At 43.3% G+C, this 21,647-nt stretch overlaps 1 protein-coding gene across 1 annotated transcript in view; it reads right to left on the bottom strand.

The window, feature by feature from the left end:
* PCBP3 (poly(rC) binding protein 3) overlaps positions 1–16,614 on the bottom strand; it is a 141,527-nt gene extending 124,913 nt beyond the window's left edge. Inside the window, exon 1 of the mRNA XM_057696935.1 lies at positions 16,547–16,614. The gene's annotated coding sequence lies outside the window, so the exon portion shown is untranslated. The remainder of the gene's footprint in view (positions 1–16,546) is intronic.
* Positions 16,615–21,647: the final 5,033 nt, after the last annotated feature.

Raw genomic sequence — 21,647 nt, 5'->3', positions numbered from 1 at the left:
GTGTGACATCCAAAGCAAGGATGTGGCTTCCTCCTCACTCCCCCTCTTGGATCACTCATGTCCGGGGAGCGGACCATAGGCCAGAAGACACTCAGTCGCCCTCGGGAGAGGCCCATGAGCTGAGGAGCTGAGGCCTCCCGCCCGAGGCCACACGACAAAGCAAGCTTAGAAGCAGCTGCTCCAGCGCAGCCGACCTTCAGGCCACACAGTGCGGCCAACATGTGCACCCTCAGGACAGACCCAGAGCCAGAATCACTGGTTAAGCCAGCTCAGTTCCTGACCCACAAAACCCTGAGATAATACATACTTGTTGTTTAAGACACTCAGCTGTGGGCTATTTGTTACACAGCAACAGAAAACAGCACAGAAAGAAAGCAGAGGAGGGGGCTCTCTGGAGAAATGACCCTAAAGGAAAGCAGAGGACAAAACAGAAGCCTGAGTCAGGAAGGCGAGAGAGTTCCAGGGAACAGTCAGCTGGAGAAGCAGAGACAGCCTCGAGCAGGAGCTGGGAGACGCTGTGAGGGGTGGCGGGTGGGGTCCACTCCGGACAGGCCACCAGAGGAGAGAGACGAGCGGCCTGGGACAAGCCCCATCCGGCCGCGCACACCTCAACTTCCTACCAGACTCACCAGAGACAGGCATTCTCAAAATGCAAACCTCATCAGCCAACAAAGAAACCATTTTTGAAGAAAACCAATGTGATGAAAGAGAGACACCAAGCTCAAAAATAAGAGTGGTCCCTGAGAATCCCAAAGCAAACAATAAGCATTAATTTCTACGTTCAAGGCCATGGACACAACGTTCCCTGTAGAGAGAGAAACAAGCAGAAACCTGGAGAGGAAAAAATACTGTCAAAATTAAAACCTAAAACCTATGGACACATACTGTGTAACTGCACACAGCTTCAGAGTGAAGCAGAAAGAAGATGAAGCCAAGGAACTTTCCAGAATGCAGAGTGAAAGGAAAAAGAGAAAGTATGAAAGATATGAAGGAGAGGTGATTAAATCCCAGAAGGAATGAACAAAGAAGACCCCAAACAATATTCTGATCAAATTTAGAAAATCCAAGGATGAGGCGTGAGCACTGAAGCTTTTCCACGGCAACACCGAATGCTAAGACAGGGCAGCTCTGAGGGAACGCTCTTCAGTGCAACACTTTAAAGCATGGAGCCCGTTCATAGTTACATAAGCTTTGGTGTATCTGCATTTATGTACCATTTTATGCTGTGTTTTCTACTTTTCTTATGTTTCTTGTAAGTTTCTTTTATTGCCATATTTTATAGAGATTTCCCTGCGCTACTTTATACTTTTCTTTTTACTTCTTACCCTAAAAATGATCACGAGTCCCTAAATTATCAAAGTCTGATGTCCTCACACTCCACCCAAGCAACCCCCAGATCTTAAAACCCTGTAAGTCCACTCCCTCCCGACTGACGCGACCCTGTAGTCATGCATTTTAGTTCTACTCTTTGTTGTTAAGCCCCGGGAGACATTTGCCTCATTGCTTTAAACATTTAATGTGTTTGGATTAACTGAAACACACAACTTTATCCGTTTTTAATTAACTTCCACATAGGAAAACATTCTTTCCTCTTGAAATAGATCCCTTTTTATTATTTATTTATTTATTTACTGGCTGCGTTGGGTCTTCATTGCTGCGCGTGGCAAGCAGGGGCTACTCTTCATTGCAGCGCGCAGGCTTCTCGTTGCAGTGGCTTCTCTTGTTGCAGAGCATGGGCTCCAGGCATGCGGGCTTCAGGAGCTGTGGCTCGTGGACCCAGTAGTTGTGGCTTGTGGGCTCTAGAGCACAGGCTCAGTAGTTGTGGTGCACGGGCTTAGTTGCTCCGCGTCATGTGGGATCTTGCTGGACCAGGGCTTGAACCTGTGTCCCCTGCATTGGCAGGCAGATTCTTAACCACTGCACCACCAGGGAAGTCCTGAAACAGATTCTTTAGAAATGCTTTTAATGATGCCCTATAGGTATCGACCTTTCTCAGTTTTTGTTTCTATGAAATGTGTTTATTTTGTCCTCATTCCTGAACAATTTACTCATGAAGTACAGGCTGGGGGATTTCTTTTCTCCCACCACATGGAAGATCCAACCATTTTCCTGTTTTCCGTGGTGCAGTTAAAAGTCATCTGATGGCCTTAATGTTCCTTCTTCAATTTCTTTTCTCTCTGTTAAGACTTTATATTTGTCTTTGGTATTCCAGAGGTTCAGCATGATCTGCCTAGACACAGATTCCTCCTCATTTCACCTGGTTGGTATTTGTTAGGACTTCTGAACCTGTACAATGGTGGCTTTCAACAATTTTGGAAAACTGTTAGCCATTAACTCCTCAAATATTACCTCTACCCGACCCTTCTCTCTTCTTCTCCTGAACACCAGTGAATCCCATTATGACTTTTCAGTGTGTCTCCAAGTCTCTTGTCCCCTCTTCCACTGTTTATGTTGCTTTGTCTCTCTGGGCTCCCTTCTGCATAATCACTATAGATTATAGCAAAAGACCATAGACAGATGGTGAATTTGGAAAAGAAGGTATGTGACAGGAAGTGTAGAGTAAGAAAGGCTGACCTAATGTAACGGGGGTTTGAAGAAGAGTAGATGCGGCAGGAGCGGCATCTGGCGAGACAGATACCACAAAACGGTAAAGGAAACTGCTCCAGCGGAAGGATGGTGACATCAAACAGAAACGTGGATCCACACCCAAAAGTGAAGAGTCTCAGAACAAATAAAGAAATTGAATTCACACTCCCTCTTGCAAGAGCACCGGAATTACAACTACCTGCTGAACAATTATTGACAGAAAGACACTGGAACTCACCAAAAAAGACACCCCACATCCAGAGACAAAGGAGAAGCCACAATGAGACCGTAGGAGGGGTGCAATCATGTTAAAATCAAACCCCATAAATGCTGAGTGGGTGACTTACAAGCTGGAGAACAGTTATACTGCAGAAGTCCACCCACTAAAGTGAGGGTTCTGAGCCCCACGTCAGGCTTCCCAACCTGGGAGTCCAGCAACAGGAGGAGAAATCCCCAGAGAATCAGACTTTGAAAGCCAGCGGGATTTCATTGCAGGACCTCCACAGGACTGGGGGAAACAGAGACTCCACTCTTGCAGGGCACACAAAGAAGTGTGCTCACCAGGACCCAGGGGGAAGGAGGAGTGACCCCACAGGAGACTGAACCAGACCTACCTGCTGGTGTTGGAGGGTTGACTGCAGAGGTGGGGGCAGCTGTGGCTCACTGAGGAGGCAGGGGCACTGGCAGCAGGGGTTCTGGGGAGTGCTCATTGGCATGAGCCCTCCCAGAGTCCTCCATTAGCCCCATCAAAGAGCTTGTAAGCTCCAGTGGTGGGTAGCCTCAGGCCAAATATCAAACAAGGTGGGAACACAGCCCCATCCATTGGCAGACAAGAAGATTAAAGTGTCATTGAGCTCCGCCCATCAAATTGGATTAAAGTTTTACTGAGCTCCACTCACCCAGCCCAACCCACCATCAGTCCCTCCCATCAAGAAGCTCCCACCAGCCTCCTAGGTAGCTTCCTCCATAAGAGGGCAGACAGCAGTATTAAGCAGTATTTCATCCTGTGGAACTGAAAACCACAGCCACAGAAAGACAGAGAAAATATAAAGGCAAAAGACTTTGTACCAGATGAAGGGACAAGCTAAAACCCCAGAAAAACAACGAAATGAAGAGGAGATAGGCACCCTTCCAGAAAAAGAATTCAGAATAATGATGGTAAAGATGATCCTGGACTTTGAAAAAAGACTGGATGCAAAGATCCAAAAGTTACCAAAGACCTAGAAGAACTGAAGAGCAAACAAACAGAGATGTGCAACACAATAACTGAAATGAAAAATACACTAGAAGGAACCAATAGCAGATTAACTGAGGCAGAAGGGCGAATAAGTGACCTGGAAGACAGAATGGTGCAAATCACTGATGCGGAAAAGAATAAAGAATGAAAAGAACTGAAGACAGCCTATGATACCTCTGGGACTATGTTAAACGCACCAACATTCGCATTATAGGAGTCCCAGAAGGAGCAGAGAGAGAGAAAGGGCCCGAGAAAATATTGGAAGAGATTATAGTTGAAAACTTCCCTAACATGGGAAAGGAAATAGCTACGCAAGTCCAGGAAGTGCAGAGAGTCCCAGGCAGGATAAACCCAAGGAGAAACACGCCAAGACATATAGTAGTCAAACTGAGAAAAATTAAAGACAGAGAAAAGTTATTAAAAGCAACAAGGGAAAAACGACAAGTAACACACAAGGAAACTCCCATAAGGTTAACAGCTGATTTCTCAGCAGAAACTCTGCAGGCCAGAAGGGAGTGGCATGATATATTTCAAGTGATGAAAGGGAAGAACCTACAACCAAGAATATTCTACCCAGCAAGGATCTCATTCAGATGCGATGGAGAAATCAAAAGCTTTACAGACAAGCAACAGCTAAGAGAATTCCGCACCACCAAACCCGCCCCACAACAAATGCTAAAGGAACTTCTCTAAGTGGGAAACATAAGAGAAGAAAAGGACCTATAAAAACACAAACAAAACAATTAAGAAAATGGTAAAAGGAACATACATATTGATAATTACCTTGAATGTAAATGGACTAAACGCCCCAACCAAAAGACACAGACTGGCTGAATGCATACAAAAACGAGACCCATATATATGCTGTCTACAAGAGACCCACTTCAGACCTAGGGACACATACAGACGGAAAGTGAGGGGATGGAGAAAGATATTCCATGCAAATGAAAATCAAAAGAAAGCTGGAGTAGTGATACTCATATCAGATAAAATAGACTTTAAAATAAAAAATGTTACAAGAGACAAGAAAGGACACTACATAAAGATCAAGGGACCCATCCAAGAAGAGGAGATAACAATTATAAATATATATGCACCCAATATAGGAGCACCTCAATACATAAGGCAAATGCTAACAACTAGGAAATGAAAGGCAGAAATAGGGACACAGATGCAGAGAACAAACACATGGACACCAAGTGGGAAAAGTGGGGAATGTTGGGAGGAATGAATTGGGAGATTGGGATACCAAGTTGTACACTCTAAATATATGCTGTTTATTGTCTGTTAACTGTATCTCAATAAAAGTTCTTAAAAAAAAAAAAAAAGGAGGAACTAGTGATGTAAGCCTGACATCTACTGAAGAAGGTGGTCTTTCCCCCTCCCCCACTTTCCTTTGACTATAAAATTGTAGCCACTTATCCTCAGGGCAGAGCTTCCTCACCTGCCTGCTTCCATCTCTTACAAGCGTCCTATATTAATAAATCTACTTCTTGCCTGTCACTTTGCCTCTCGCTGACTTTATCTGTGCTTAGACAAAAAAAAAAAAAGAAATTGAATTCACTGTTTAAAACTTCCCAACAAAGTGAACTCCACACTCAAATGGAAAATTCTAATAAATGAGAAATACAGAACACTGATTCTACACAAACTCCTCCAGAAAATGAAAAAGGAGGGACCACTTCCCCACTAATTTTATGAGGTCAAAATTACATCAACAACCAAACCACAAAAAGTCAAGTCAAGGAAAGAAAACTACATCCCCAAATCCCTCATAAATATACATGCAAAAATCCTTAACAAAATCCCTTTTATATAATACATCATACCTAAGTAGGATTTGACCCAGTAATGTTAGTTCAACATTTGAAAATCAACCAATGTAATTTACCATTTTTATAGATTAAAAATGAAAACCATTATTTCAATAGATGTAGAAAAAGCATTTGACAAAATTCAACAAGTATTCATGATAAAAATTCTTAACAAATTCCTAAACCTGATAAAAGGCATCTAAGAAAACCTACAGCCATCACCATACTTAATGGTGAGAAACTGAATGCTGTCCCCCCAGGATCAGAGACAAGGCAAGTATGTCCATTCTCACCATCTCTAACCAACATCATACTAGAGATCCTACGTAAGTGCAATAAAGGAAGTAAAAGAAATCAAGAGTATACGGATTGGAATCTGTAAAAAAGAATAATAGCGCTAATAAACAAGTTCAATAAGACTGCAAGATACAAGATTAATATACAAAAATCAGCTATATTTACGTACACTAGCAAGAAAAATTCAAAATGAAGTTAAGAAAATAATTACCTTTACAATAGCATGAAAAATAATGAAACACTTAGGAATAAGTTTAACAAAAATGTAAGACTTGTTCCATGAAAACAAAACAAAACAAAAAATCATTGAAATAAATTGCCTTTTTTACAAAACTGGCAAGCTGATCCTAACAATCATACGGAATTGCAAAACAAAAAACAAAAAAACCCAGAATATCCAAATACCTCAAGCAGTCTTGAAAAAGAAGAACAAAGTCAAAGGATTCACCCTTGCCAATTTCAAAACCTACTACAAATCTATGGAATTCGAGACTGTGTAGTACCAGCAAAACGATATACACATAGATAATGGCTTAGAACTGAGAGTCTAGAAATAAACCCATACATCTATGATCAAGTGAATTTCAACTAGGATGCTAACCATTCAATGGAGAAAGGAATACTTTTTTTCAATGAATGGTGTCAGGACAGTTGGGTATCCACACGCAAGAGACTGAACTTCGACTTAATTTACACCATATACAAAAATTAACTCCTAATGGATCAGAAACCTAAATGTGAGAGCTAAAACTATAAAGCTCTTAGAAGAAAATAGGGCAAAAGCTTCAAAACTTTGGCTTTGGCAAATTTTTAAAGCACAAGTAACCAAAGAAAATATAGATAATTGGACTTCATAAAAATTTAAAAATTTTGTGTATCAAAGCACACAGCAAGAAAGTGAAAAGACAACCCAAAGACTGAGATAAAAATTATATCAATTATCTCTCTAAGGGTCTAGTATCCAGAATTTATAAATTCAACAATAAAAAAGACATCCCTATTAAAAAGTGGGAAAGGAATTTGAATAGACATTTCTCCAAAGAAGATATACAAATGGCCAATAAGCACATGAAAAGGTGCTTAACATCAGTAGTCATTAGAAAAATGTTAATCAGTAGCACCATGCGATACCACTCCACACCCTCTAGGATGGCTAGAACCAAAGAACTGGAAAAGAGCAGGTGATACAGAGAAACTTGAACACTGAAACATTGCTGGTGGAAATGTAGAATGGTGTAGCCACATTGGAAAATAGTTTGGCAATTCTTCAAAAAGTTAAACACATTGCTTCCTAAGTGGCGCAGTGGTTAAGAATCTGCCTGCCAATGCAGGGGACATGGGTTCGAGCCCTGCTCCAGGAAGATCCCACATGCTGCAGAGCAACTAAGCCTGTGCGCCACAACTATTGAGCCTGAGCTTTAGAGCCCGTGAGCCACAACTACTGAGCCCATGTGCTGCAACCACTGAAGCCCACACGCCTAGAGCTCATGCTCTGCAACAAGAGAAGCCACGGCAATGAGGAGCCCACGCACCACAACGAAGAGTAGCCCCCACTCACTGCAACTAAAGAAAGCCTGCACACAGCAAAAAAGACCCAACACAACCAATAAAATAACTAACTAAATAAATAAATAAGTAAAAAGTTAAACACAGAGTTACCATGTGACCCCACAATTCCACTCCTAGTTATAAACCCAGTAAATTAAAACATATATTCATAAAAAATTATACGTAAATATTCATAATAGCCAAAATGTGGAAACAACGCCAAGTATCCATCCATTGACGAGTAGATAACGCACCATATGTACACAGTGGAAGATTATTTAGCACCAAAAGGAATATAAGATGGTACAATACACATAGACCTTGAAAATATTATGCTAAGTGAAAAAGCCAGACACAAAATGTAATATACTATATGATTCCATTTATATGAAATATCCAGAACAGGCAAAGTCGTAGAGACAGAAAGTAGATTAGTGGTTGCTAGGGGCTGGGAGGAGGAAGGGCTGGAAAGGCACAGGGAAGGACTGTCAACGACTCTGGAATTAGACGGTGGTGATGGATGCACAAGCCAGTGGGCAGACTGAAAACCACCACACTTTACACTTTAAAGTGGTGACAGCCATGACGTATGAATTTTATCTCAAAAGTAAAATAGAAACAAAAAAGATGCCAGTGATCCTCAAATGGATCTCTAGATCCAACACAATTGCAATGAAAATCCCAGCAGTCTCTTATGTAGAAACTGACACACTGATTCTAAAATTTATATGGAAAAGCAAAGGACTTAGACTAGGAAAACAGATGACATGATACTATACACAGAAAATCCTGAAGATGCCACCAGAAAACTACTAGAGCTCATCAATGAATTCGGTAAAGTCACAGGATACAAAATAACACACAGCAATCTGTTGCATTTCTACACACTAACAACAAAAGATCAGAAAGAGAAATTAAGGAAACAATCCCACTTACCACAGCATCAAAAAGAATAAATACCTAGGAATAAACCTACCTAAGAAGGCAAAAAAAGAATGAAATAACGCCATTTGCAGCAACATGGATGGACCTAGAGATTACCATGCTAAGTGAAGTAAACCAGAGAAAGACAAATATCATATGATATCTCTTATATGTGGAATGTAAAAAAAAAAATGACACAAATGAACTTATATACAAAACAGAAATAGACCCACAGACATAGAAAACAAACTTATGGTTACCAAAGGGGAAAGGGGCAGGGAGGGATAAATTAGGAGTTTGGGATTCACAGATACACACTACTATATACAAAATAGATAACTAACAAGGACCTACTGTATAGCACAGAGAACTATACTCAATATTTTATAATAATATATAAGGGAAAAGAATCTGAAAAAAAAAGATATATATGGACGCATAACCAAATCACTGTGCTGTACACCTGAAACTAACACAACATTGTAAATCAACCATACCCCAAATTTTAAAGAAAGAAAAAAAAATTTGACAAAGAAGACTAACATTGGACGACTCATCCTACCTGATTTCAAGGCTTACTCTAATGCGACAGTAACCAAAATACTGTGGTATTAGTGAAAGGACAGGCGTGTGCAGCGATTAAACAGTATACAAAGCCCAGAAACAGACCCGCCCACGGACAGCCAGCGGATGAGGAGGGAGACAATCACAGAGAAGACAAGAGTCCGGAACAAACACATCCCCAAGGGAAAGAAACCATACCCGTCTCTTGCACCATATTAAAAACAATAGCTCGAAATGGATCAGAGGGAAAATATGTAAAACCCAATACTATACAATTTCCCAAAAAAAACATAGGAAATAATTTTTGTGACCTTGAGGAAGGCAGAGAAGTTTTGGTTAGGACATAGAGCACCAACCATAAAAGAAAAAAATGTACAGATTTTACTTTATTGAGATTAAACATTGCTGTCTTGAAAGAATTATTGAGAAAATAAACACTCAAGCCATACTCTGGGAGAAAATATTTGGAAAACGTGTATCTGATAAATTACTGGTATCCAGAGTATACAACAAACCCTCACAGCTCAATAATAATAACACAATTAGCACAAAATTTTTAATAGGCAAAATATTTGAACAGACACTTCACCAAAGAAGACACACAGATGGCAAATAAACATAGGAAAATTGTTCAATGTCATTAGTTATCAGAAAAATGCAAATGAAAACTATGAGATACCACTACACACCCACTAGAAAGAATAAAATGTTAAAAACTGAAGTCGAGAGTTAACATTTCAAGATAAATGCTTGTGGGAATGCAAAATTGTGCAGTAACTTAGAAAAACAACTTGGGCGTTTCTTACAAAGTTAAACACACACTTATTATATGACCTAGAAAAGCCCACTCCTAGGTATTTACCTATTAAAAACGAGGAAACACATCCACATAAAGGCCTATGTGAGAAAGTTTACGGAAGGTAGGTTCACGACCTCTGAAAGTGTAAATCCCCCAGTGCCCACCGATCAGTGGGTGGACACACAAACCGTGACACGCTCATTAGACACGACTCAGCTGCAGTACGGATGCGTCTCAAAAGCATCACGGGTAAGTGAGAAAAACAGACTCAAAAAGCTACATGCCGTGATTCCATTTATACAATATTGTAAGGGAGTAAAATTGCAGATACAATAAACAGATTGGTGTTTGGGGCTTGAGCTGAAGAGAGAATGGGCATGAGGGAATTTGGGGGTGGGGAAAATATTCTATGTTATGATTGTGTTGATAGCTAATATCTGCATATGTTTGTCTAAACTCATAAAACTATATTCCCCAAAAAAGTGAATTTCATACTGCATAAATTATACCTCAATAAATCTGATGTGAAAAAAAATGAGACGGCTCCCATGCAGAATAAACCTAGATCTGTACCTAGACACAGCACGGCGAAACCATGGAGCATCGTAGACCAAGACGATCTCGAGAGTAACCAGTTCCAAAAATTCCTTGAAATGAGTATCATCTAGATGAAAAGATAGCTTCTCCACAAGTGAAGCCAAGACAGCAGAATATAATCTTTGCCAACTCCAAGAAAGTAACTTTCCACCCAGAACGTTAAGAAATATCTTTCTTAAATATCTTTTAAGAGCAAAGTGAATGATAATTTTAAAGTTATTTCGAGACATTTTTGTTTTATTTGCTTTTGGCTAGGAGTAGGAACTGTTACTAGCTGCTCTATTACTGAATTCTCAGCCCCTACTAAATCCTGAACTAGGATCCATGGCAAGCTGCATCTACGCCTTTAGTGCACTGCGAGAAGATGTCACACTCAACATAAAACTCATGAGGATTTTCAAGCTGTAAGAAGAAAAAAAAAATTTAAAAATGCTGCTGAAAACTTAAAATAATTTCTAGGAGTCATAAATAGAGATATTGGCAGATTTTGGTAGATTAGCAAGCCAAAATTAAACAACCACAGAGAAGGAAATGAGTGAAAAAAATAATCACCAAAAACAAAACAAAATCACACTGGCAAGGATGCAACAAGTAAGTCAACACACTAGACTTCCAGAACACAACTGAAAAGATTTCTTGGTTTTTCAACATTAATTTTTTACTGGATACTTGAACTATTCCTGTGATATCCCTTTTCCCTAAGGCAGTATTGTATACGTATTTAACAAGGCAAAGATATATCACTACCCCTGAACCTGTAAACAAAGCTTTTTCCAAAGAAGAGTACTTTGCATGCCAATTTTCCCCATTAGATTTTCATTTTTGAAAGCAGTCTTAGGTAAAGCAACTTCAGAGTGACTTATTAAATAAAATACATTCTGAACATTAAAAATAAAACACATAATAAAAGGAAAATAAAGAAGGTTTCAGTTTAAAACTGTTTTCTACTAACACTCTCACCATGATGCACTTTAGAAGCAGCAGCATTTGAAGAGCAGGAAGAGATGAGGAGCAACGACAGCGGTGGGGTGTGAGCACATCTAAGTGGGCAGTAACGGTGGGAAATGATAAAGCGTGCTGCATGGCGTCGAATATACAACAGAGAGTGAAAATGACATGTGAACCAGGAGAGGATAACCAAAAATAAAGTATTTTAAGATTCTTGTATCATTTGGGATGTGGCTAAACATACTCATTAACTTTAAACGTTGATAAATCAAGTACACATGTAAGACAAACACGAAAATAAGAGAAACCAAAATTACGTAGTGAAGGAGAAAACTGATGAGGAAAAAATAATCTGTCAATAAAAAATGCAAAGAAAAGAGTAAAAATAAACATTAAAAAGCTGAGCTAAACAGAAAGCCCAAAATAAGATTGAGAAAGGAGTCCAAATCTGTAAGTAATTAAAGTAAATGAAAGTAAACTAAATGCTCCAATCTGTAAAAGACAAAGATCGTCAGAGAGGAAAAAACAAAATTCCACCGGGTATCATGTTGAAAGGTGCAGCTAAAACATACAAAGAGACTGAAAGAAAGAGGAAGAAAAATATATACTGGGCAAATATATCAGAGAAAATTTAAGGCAAGAAGACCAGATATAGACCATATCACATACAGATAAAAGGGCTCAATTTATTAGTAAGATACTACAACAATTCCAGGCTTGCGTGCACCCGCCAAGAAAGTTTCAACATTTTATACAAGGCAGAAATGAACAGACATATAAGAAAATAGACAAACTTGCAATCGCACTGGCAGATTTAATCACAACTCTCACAGTGATTGATGCATCAGTTAGAGAAAAATATATAAAAGGAAAGAAAAAATTTAAACATGATTTCCAAGCTTCATCCAGTGGACATATATAGAGCTTATACTCCAAACCAGCAGCAAATGTTCTACTTTGAAGCACAGAACATTTCTGATGCTTGACCACACATGAGCCAGCCTCCACGCACATGAAAGATGGTGACCACAGAGACCGCCTTGTCAACAGGCAGTGAATCAAGAAATTAAAACATTAAAAAAGATTGTGTATATAAATACCAATGTATATTTTTAATGTAATATCTCAATATTTTTTAAACTCCATGTGTTTGGGATTGAGAAACACTTCTTAATAACTCATAAGTCAAAAAAGAAGTCATAGTAGAAACATAACATTTGTAAGTTAAGGATTATAAAAGTACTATATATCTTAATTTGTGCACTGCAACAGGCTGTACTTAGAAAGAAATGTTTAATTTTAAATGTTTGTCTACATGAAAAGAATGCTGAATATCAATGAGCAAAAATCCAACATAAATTAGAAAAAGAACAGCAAAATGAACCTCAAAAAGAAAAAGGAAGGAAATAAGAACAGAAATTAATGAAATAGGGCTTCCCTGGTGGCGTAGTGGTTAAGAATCCACCTGCCAATGCAGGGGACACGGGTTCGAGCCCTGGTCCAGGAAGATCCCACGTGCCGTGGAGCAACTAACCCCCTGCGCCATAACTACTGAGCCTGTGCTCTAGAGCCCGTGAGCCACAACTACTGAGCCCATGCGCTGCATCTACTGAAGCTCGTGTGCCTAGAGCCCATGCTCTGCCACAAGAGAAGCCACCACAATGAGAAGCCTGTGCACCGCAATGAAGAGTAGCCCCTAGTCCCAGCAACTAGAGAAAGTCCATGCACAGCAACAAAGACCCAACACAGCCAAAAATAAAATGAATAAAAATAAATAAATTTATACAAAAAAATGAATGAAATATAAAAAAATCCTGTAGAAAAAAATCAACATACTAAAAATGTTTTTAAAAATAAAAAAATAAACTATACAACTACTAAGATAAAATGAGTGATTTTCCCTTTAATCTGAGTATAACTATGACTAAAAACCCCAGATGCAATAAAAGGAAAGATACATAAATTGAACTTTATAAAAAATAAAAATATTTGGGATAGCAAAAATGCCAAGAGAAAATATTTATGACAAATAAATGGAAAAAAACCTGCAACACATATCACCGTATTCTTCACAATTCCAATGTCATAAAAGTGACAGAAAGGCTGTGAAAATGTTCCAGACTAAAGGAGACTAAAGATCCCGGACAACCAAGGGTAACATAGACCTAAGACCAGACCCTGGGCCTGATCTAGACCTGATCTGGACTGGAGGGAAGCCCCCTGACAGAAGGCACTGAACCCACAGAAGGTACCAGAGCATGGTCTGTGGGTCAAAGCCTGGTACCTGACTGCGTAAAAGAACGTCCCACTCTTGGCAAACAGCAGCCCCTGTGCTCTAAACCCAAATGCTGCTGCTGGACTCCTTGGAGACCAGCATCTCAGCAGCATTCCAGGCTCTCTCTGTCTCCTTAATCTTCAAAATATGTGTCTTTACAAACTCCTTTTCAGGTTTTAAACATACTCACAGCTCCTATTAACAAACAAGCATGCAGCTCTCCCCTAGACCTGTGTTTTCAGGGTCAGACATTTAAACAGCCCCCCACCCCCACCCCCTCTCCAGTGACTCTGACGTCGTCTGGCAGCATTGAGCTGAGTTCCCCTCTCAGTCATGCCAAATCCAACGAACATCTTCTGTCCTCATCCTGCCATACTTTCCTCCCTCTCGACCTGGAAAAAAGAAACACGTTTTGCCATTCTCTGACATAAATCCTACCAATGTTTTTTCTTAGGTCAGTCTCCCAAGGCAATAGAAACAAAAACAAAAGTAAACAAATGGGACCTGATCAAACGTATAAGTTTTTGCACAGCAAAGGAAACCGTAAACAAAATGAAAGGACAACCTACAGAATGGGAGAAAATACCTGCAAACGATGAGACCAACAAGGACTTAAATACCAAATATATAAACAGCTCATGCAGCTAAACAACAAAAAATCAACAACCCAACTGAAAAAATGGGCAGAAAACCTAAATAGGCATTTCTCCAAAGAAGAAATACAAATGGCCAACAGGCACATGAAAAGATGCTCAACATCTCTAATTATTAGAGAAATGCAAATCAAAACTACAGTGAGGTACCACCTCACACCAGTCAAAATGGACATCATTAAAAACTCTACAAATAACAAATGCTGGATAGGGTGTGGAGAAAATGGAACTCTCCTACCCTGTTGGTGGAAATGTAAGTTGGTGCAGCCACTATGGAAAAGAGTATGGAGATTCCTCAGAAAACTTAAAATAGAATTACCATATGATCCAGCAATCCCACTCCTGGGCAAATCTCCAGACAAAACTATAATTCAAAAGGATGCACGCAGCCCTATGTTCACAGCAGCACTGTTCACAGCAGCCAAGACATGGAGGCAACCTAAATGCCCAACACAGAGGAATGGATAAAGAAGACATGGTACGTATATACAATGGAATATTACTCAGCCATAAAGAAAGAATGAAATAATGCCATTTATAGCAACATGGGTGCAACTAGAAATTATTATACTGAGGGAAGTAGTAAGTCAGAAAGGGAAAGACAAATACCACATGACATCACTTATATGTGGAATCTAAAACATGACACAAATGAACCTATCTACAAAACTGAAACAGACTCACATAGAGAACAGACGTGTGCTTGCCAAGTGGGAAGCGGGTAGGGGAAGGGATGACGTGAGAGGTTGGAGTTAGCAGATGTAAGCTACTAAGTACAGAATGGACAAACAACAAAGTCCTACTGTAGAGCACAGGGAACTGTATTCAATACCCTATGATAAACCATAATGGAAAAGAATATTTTTAAAAGAATGTATATATGTGTATAACTGAGTCACTTTGCTGTAGAGTACATTGTAAATCAACTACACTTCAATTAAAAAAAGAAAAACTTCAACTTCACTGATAGAGAAAAAAACAAACAAAAAGAAACACGCTTTGTGCCAGTGTACAGCGTTACCTTGGGCTATAAAAGGCAACTCCAAAACTGCTTGTGAAAACGGAAAATGGCCCAATTTCCTGGGAGATAACTTGGCCATGAGACTTGAAGTCTGAACTTCATATGATTTAATAGTGGTGAAGTGAAGGGGTTACGAGAAGGTCTCGAAGGGGAGACCTGGACTTGACCCTGCTCTGCTGTTGACTTCAGTTTCCTCGTTGACAAAACAGGATAATCAGAGGCTTGGAAAATTGTGGGGACCCAGTGAGGGATTTCTGCCTGGAACACAGCAAGTACTATGGCCATCTTCTCATACGGCTGGTCATATATTTACCCCTGGAAAGACCCCGACGCCCCTGCCCTCTCCGTAGAAGCGTAAATGGTCTGAACCTCTCGATTAGGGACTGGGCAGGACAGGTAAGGAGATCCAGTCTCACAGATAGAGAAGCAGCACAGACAGGGACAATGACCTAGCCAAGTGCCAAGGTCACAGGGTGAGCCAGGAGAAGGGCTAGAAGCAGAACCAGTCTCCGGATCCCCAGGCTGACTCCACTGGGCCAGGTGGGCTCCTACTGGAAGGTTCTCTTCCCATGATTTTCACCCACTCTGCCAAATTAGTACAGGGGGTGATGGGAAGAGCTCACTGCTGTGCGCCAGGAGCAGCTGCACTCCAGCTGTGCCCAGCCTGCTGGGTCTGGCCCGAGGCCCCAGCTCCGCGCAGACGGGCACGTGGGTTCAGTGGTGCTGAGGCCTCTCATGACGGGCGTGCTGGGATGAAGCACATGGACTCAGTTACAGGGTGAACAAAGCTGCAGGGTGACAGCCTTGTGCCATGAAAGAGTGAAACAGCCAGAGCTCTTGGAAAAGGTGAAGTCCCCCACAGAAAACCTCTTTCCAGCCCAGTGTTACTGGAGCGTACCAATGGTTACTCCTCACATCCAAAGAGAAGACAGCCTCCCTGATACCAGAGTGCCTGGGCGCCTGCACTAAACCGAATGGTATAACCCACAAGTGCCAGTGGAGTTTCAGAGAAAGAACACGGAGGCCTGAATAAGCAGAGTGAGTGTGTTTAACTGGAGAAGTAGAAGCATCCTTGACCCCTGTGACTAGGCAGGACACTCCCCAGGGCAGAAAACACCAGGCTGCCCTCGGCCAGGGCTGAAGGTGGGGCACAGCCCTCCACACCCGGGCACACCTAACCCACCCACTAGAGCAAGGGTTAAGCTGCTAGTGCGTACTGAATGCACGGCACGCTTGTAAATAAAGCGCACAGAGAGGCCGGCTCCCGCTTGTCTGAAGCATACCTAGCGGCGGCTCGTCCTCCAGCCCCGCACACCATCCCTGGCCCCACGAGTCAGCTTCACAGCTCCAGATCCATCACTGTCTCTGCGCGCAGCCGCCAGACAGCCTGGCCACGCAGTGGCGGGCAGTGGAGGGAGGGAGGGATGAGTCATCCCATGAAAACCCATCAGCCCCTTCACGCCAGGCTGCTCTGGGGCAACAGCACTGGCCAGCATCTCCAAGAGTGGAAAAAAGAGCCTAGACTGAACACGCTCCACCGAAAAAGAAAGAAAAGCCAAGAGAAGGAGGGAGGGAAGGAAGGAAGGAGGGAGGGAGGGAACAGATGCCTTAAGGCCCCCGTGGGCCCAGCAGGGCAGCACCCCAAGAGAGGTGCCAGGCCTGTGAAACACCGGGCAGAATGAAGAGAGTCAGGACCTGGGGAAGCAGGCGGGGAGCAGCAGAGCCAGGGCCCCACACCACCTGCAGCCCCTGCACGTCTCGCTGGCTCCTCGAGAGGACATGGAAATGCCTTCCCTCTCGGAGCACGAGTGCGTGTCTCCAGGACCCACAGTGGCTCGTGCCCACCGCTGTCCCAGCCTGCAGGCCCTGCTATCCTGGCGTGAGGTGGACAGGAGGGAGCACCACAGATGCGGAACCGCTGCCAGCGAGACCCCGGGATGGCTGGCAGAGCTCCCGGGGGCAGGAAGCGGCCGGGCGGGGCTCCCGCCCAGAGGGAGCCAGACTTCCCTACATCTGCCCTCACAGCACGTGGGCTCCTGCCAGTTTCGCCCTTGCTCTGCAGTCCTCTCCTCTCACGCTTCACATGCCTCATCCCTGCCTGTGCAGATGGCTGGCTGTCCCCCCAAACCCCTCTCCCTCCTCCGTGACAGCAGAGCTGTGACTGCACGGGCTGCCCCAGCCTCTGGGACTGTGAGGCCACTGCATCACACCACTAGCACACACCTGGTCCATAGACTGCGGCTGGTATACACCTGGTCCACATACCACTGCTGGTGTACACGTGGTCCACAAAGTGCGGCTGGTATACACCTGGTCCACAGACCACGACTGGTGTACAGTTGTCCTGCATTCACAGGACACACACTTGGTTCCACCTGTTGATACACAGTGGTCCTATGCACTGTGACACAGCTGCTGTAACCTGGCTTCTAATCCTTAAAAGGCAGTTGCTGGCCCTCCATCACGTCCCTTCTCTTTCCCACCGGCTGACTCATTGCAGCTTGAGGTCAAGACAACAGAGTAAGGTAGGACCACACAGAGTGACAGGCCACCCAGAGCATGGGGTGAGCATGGCCTCTGGGCAAGGGGCCTCGTGCAGCCCAGCCTACCCACCCTGGGCTGTTACAGCCAAGGGAACCGACCTTGACTGCATTGAAGCCACCGTGTTTGGGGCGCCCTGTGTTCCAGCAGAGACAGGACCCCTGTGGGCTCGGCCACTGCTCTTGGCACTCACGGCTCCACGTAGCTGCCCTCAGGTTGGAGCCGGGGTCCCTAGAGCCCCGGGACGTTTCTCCCTGGGGTCCAACACAGAAACTTCCAGGTCCTAACCCTAACCCTCACACTAACCTTTACAATAACTAATGCTCACCCAAACCCAATCCTAGTACTAACCTTAACTCCAGCCCTAACCCTACTACTAACCCTCATTCTAGCCCAGATACAATGCTGAAAAGGTATTACAATTGGAAGAGATTAAAAACTATCAATAAGACCTAACAGGATTTATTCCAAGAATCAACACTTGGAATTTTATCAATGGAATTCTCTGCTTTGAATTTCGAAAAACAACTTAATAGAAGAGAAACAGAAGGAAACTTGTATAACCTGATGAACATCAGGCACTGAAGAGATAGCCACCGCGAGCACCGTGACGTTCACGGTGAAAGCACCTGAGTCCAGTCAGGAATAAGTCAAAATTCAACCGACAAGCCGATTGCAATTAAAAGCATGGCCACATGCAATACATAAAAATTGATACCTTTCCTATACACTATTAAATATTAAAGAAATTTAATAGGAAAATTAAAATAAGTATATAATATAAATAAGTTAGAACAGAGCTCAAAAGAGAAAATCTACAGCAAGAAGCTATAAAATATAACTGAAGGCTAATAATGGAATAAATGAAGAAATAGAATATCTTTCTCTTTTAGAAACTGAATATTGATAAAATATCAGATGTTTACCATTTAAATTATAGATTTGATTCATTTGAAATGAAATCCCAATCTGATTAGCTTTCTAACTTGAAAATCATCCTAAAGTTCATCTAGAAATTGAGTAGCCAAAATAAATATACCATAAAGCTAAAATAATTAAAGCAGTGTACCAGCACAAGAACAAACAGATCAATTAGAGAATTCAGAAACAGACACTGGTATATACAATCTGTATACACTATTGTAGTGTAGACTAGCTGTAGTATACGCAACATTGTCGTAGAAGAGGCACACATAAGACAAAAGTAGCAGCACGAATCACTGCAAAAACGAAGCAATTTTTAATAAAGTGTTCTCAGTATTTGTAAACAAAACTTACACATCTGCATCTTTACTCATGCCCTGCCTCTGGGTTCATCAGTAGCATTTTTCTAGACTCCATATATATGCGTTAGCATATGGTATTTGTTTTTCTCTTTCTGACTTACTTCACTCCATATGACAGACTCTAGGTCCATCCACCTCACTACAAACAACTCAATTTTGTTCCTTTTTATGGATGAGTAATCTTCCATTGTATATCGTGTGCCACATACAACATATATCAAATTAAATCCCAAGTGGATTACACGTCAATTTCCGGAGGGAAAAGGATTTTCCAAAAGTAAATACTAGAGAAGGTGACATCACAGAGGAAAATGTAACGGCTCCACATGCCAACGTCAGACTAAAAGGTGAATGACTCTTTGGGTAAAATAAAAGCTGAGTGTCTTCAGTAAAACAAGGAGGCTCACACATGAGGAAGGACACACTAGCTCTAGCTGAAAAGCTAGAAAAGCTCAGCCTGCTGGTACTTTGTTTGTTTCGGCTTTTAGAGGTGCACAAAGCCCGAGAGTCACCGGGGTCAGGAGCCCAGGCCCTCACGCTGCTGAAACCCTCCATCTCGAGAACACCTGGGCAATCGCACTTTACGCCTCTTTTAAAACGTCCACCTCGTCTGACCCAGGGCTCCACGTGGATGAACACCACAGCACTGCCTCGGGAAGGGGGAGGATGACTCACCTCACGACGACCGATACTGGTGCCAGATCTGAAAACAATCCAAATACACTGAACAAAGGGAGAGACTTAACCAAAGAATACCTACATGCCCACAGTGGAAACTACACAACCTTTCACAAATAATGGTTTCAAACAGTGACATGGAACACTTGGCTGTATACGACTCCATTAAAAGCAGGGCACAGACGTGTGCGTGCGGCTTAAGCCCAGAGGCAGAGTCTGGACTGAAAGAGACCAAAATGTCTGCAGCAGTGCTTCGGACTCCTTAGCCCCCAAGCACCCACCATCAGCAGGGTCCTCTCTGGGCACTCCGTTACAGCGGGGCTCACACGTGGTGGGGAGGGTGGTGGGAGGTGGAAGAGGCAGACACAACAAACGTGCAACACCAGGACAGCACAGGGTCGTGGGGCCTTTGAAATAACACAGAACAAGAAGGGGCGGCGCTGCCGGCCTAGAGCTGCAGAGCTCAGCTCCCCAAGGAGAAAGATTTTCCACCGGCTTCGGCAAGGCAGAGGCCACACGATCTGGCCAAGTGGTGAGGACGCAGCCCCGCTGGGAGGGCCAGATGGCCATGCCGTGGAGCTCAGCCGGCAGAAGCAGAGACTGGAGGGGGTAGGGGCTGCTTTCACATTTTGTGTGCGTGAAACGGTATTTGCTATATAACCTTTTACTTTTTATTTTTACAATTGTACGTAGTTTTAACAAAGAGTTCCACAAAGCTGCTGGCGAACAGTGTGGTCGGCCCCTCCGCCCCAGGCGACGTGCTCTTTCACCCTCTTTTGCTGTTTCTCTCCTAAGTGCTAGTGACCGCGTGTGTATGGCTCTTCTCAACTCCAGGATCTTGCGTGCCACCCACTAGCTTCCCCGCACCCGCAGCGCTGGGCCTGTTGCTCTCCCCTCACGCGGCAGCGCCCTCTTGCACGTGTGCTCCCTGGCGTGAGAGAGCGCCTTGCTTGCTCCCTTAATTTTCTACGTACTTAGCGTTCATGTACCTCCAGACTCGGCCAGGGACCCTCTGCCTTCTGGTCCCTCAAACACAGCAGGAAGCAGCCCGCGTCTCCTCCTGGAGCCCCATCTTCCTGCTTCACCATCCACCCTGCCTGCTCCACGCACCCGCGCCCACAGGCCCACCCCAGGCTCCCAGTGCCCCGGGGGCCAGCAAGGGAGGGGCTGGGGTCACAGGGCTCCAGGATCCACTCGAGTGCGGCCTCACTTTCCGTTCAGGACGGTCCCCTCTGCTGTGCCCACGGGCTCCACCCTCCAGGCTTCAGCCGGGGTGTGGGAGAGGGGCTGAGAGTCTGACTGCTTTTTAATCAGACTTTCCACCATTTTCCTATTTCAGCTTTTCTTCTTGAACTACGAGGCATGGTCATCAGCTGAGACTGAAACCTAATTACATTAGCAATCTGAGGAAGAAAGATCAGATGCACAAGAAGGGCCTCAGATAAAAGCAAACCTACCGGGGTCAGATAAAAGCAAACCTACCGGGGTTGGGATGAGGCTGGGCTGGGGTGGGGTTGGGGGCCCCCCAGGTCCTTGGCCAGCCTTCAGGGCTGCCTGGTCTCCCCGGCGACACCACGCTGTTGTTGCGCAGAGGGGACAGTGGAGGGACAGGAAGGACCAGGGGTGTTTGTGAGAAGGTGATTACAGGGCTGTCTCATGAACCGCGGGCTGAAGGCAGAGCAGTCACCAAGAAGGACACGGTGGGGTGGGGGGTGGGGGGGTTGATGGAGGAGTCCCGGTCAGGAGGCTCTGTCTGCATTCACTGTATGTGAGTTTTAAAGTTCTTTTTCTATTTTCCAATTGTGTAGTGAAACGTGTTATCTTAATGCGGGCAGGGGGAAAGCCTAAAAAGCAAACACTCATTCTCAGCAATACAAAG

This window comes from Hippopotamus amphibius, chromosome 10 (assembly GCF_030028045.1).
Source record: "Hippopotamus amphibius kiboko isolate mHipAmp2 chromosome 10, mHipAmp2.hap2, whole genome shotgun sequence".
In the NCBI taxonomy this organism is placed as follows: domain Eukaryota; kingdom Metazoa; phylum Chordata; class Mammalia; order Artiodactyla; family Hippopotamidae; genus Hippopotamus; species Hippopotamus amphibius.
Note: the sequence above shows the minus strand (reverse complement) of the source record. Positions and strands in the feature narration are given on the sequence as shown.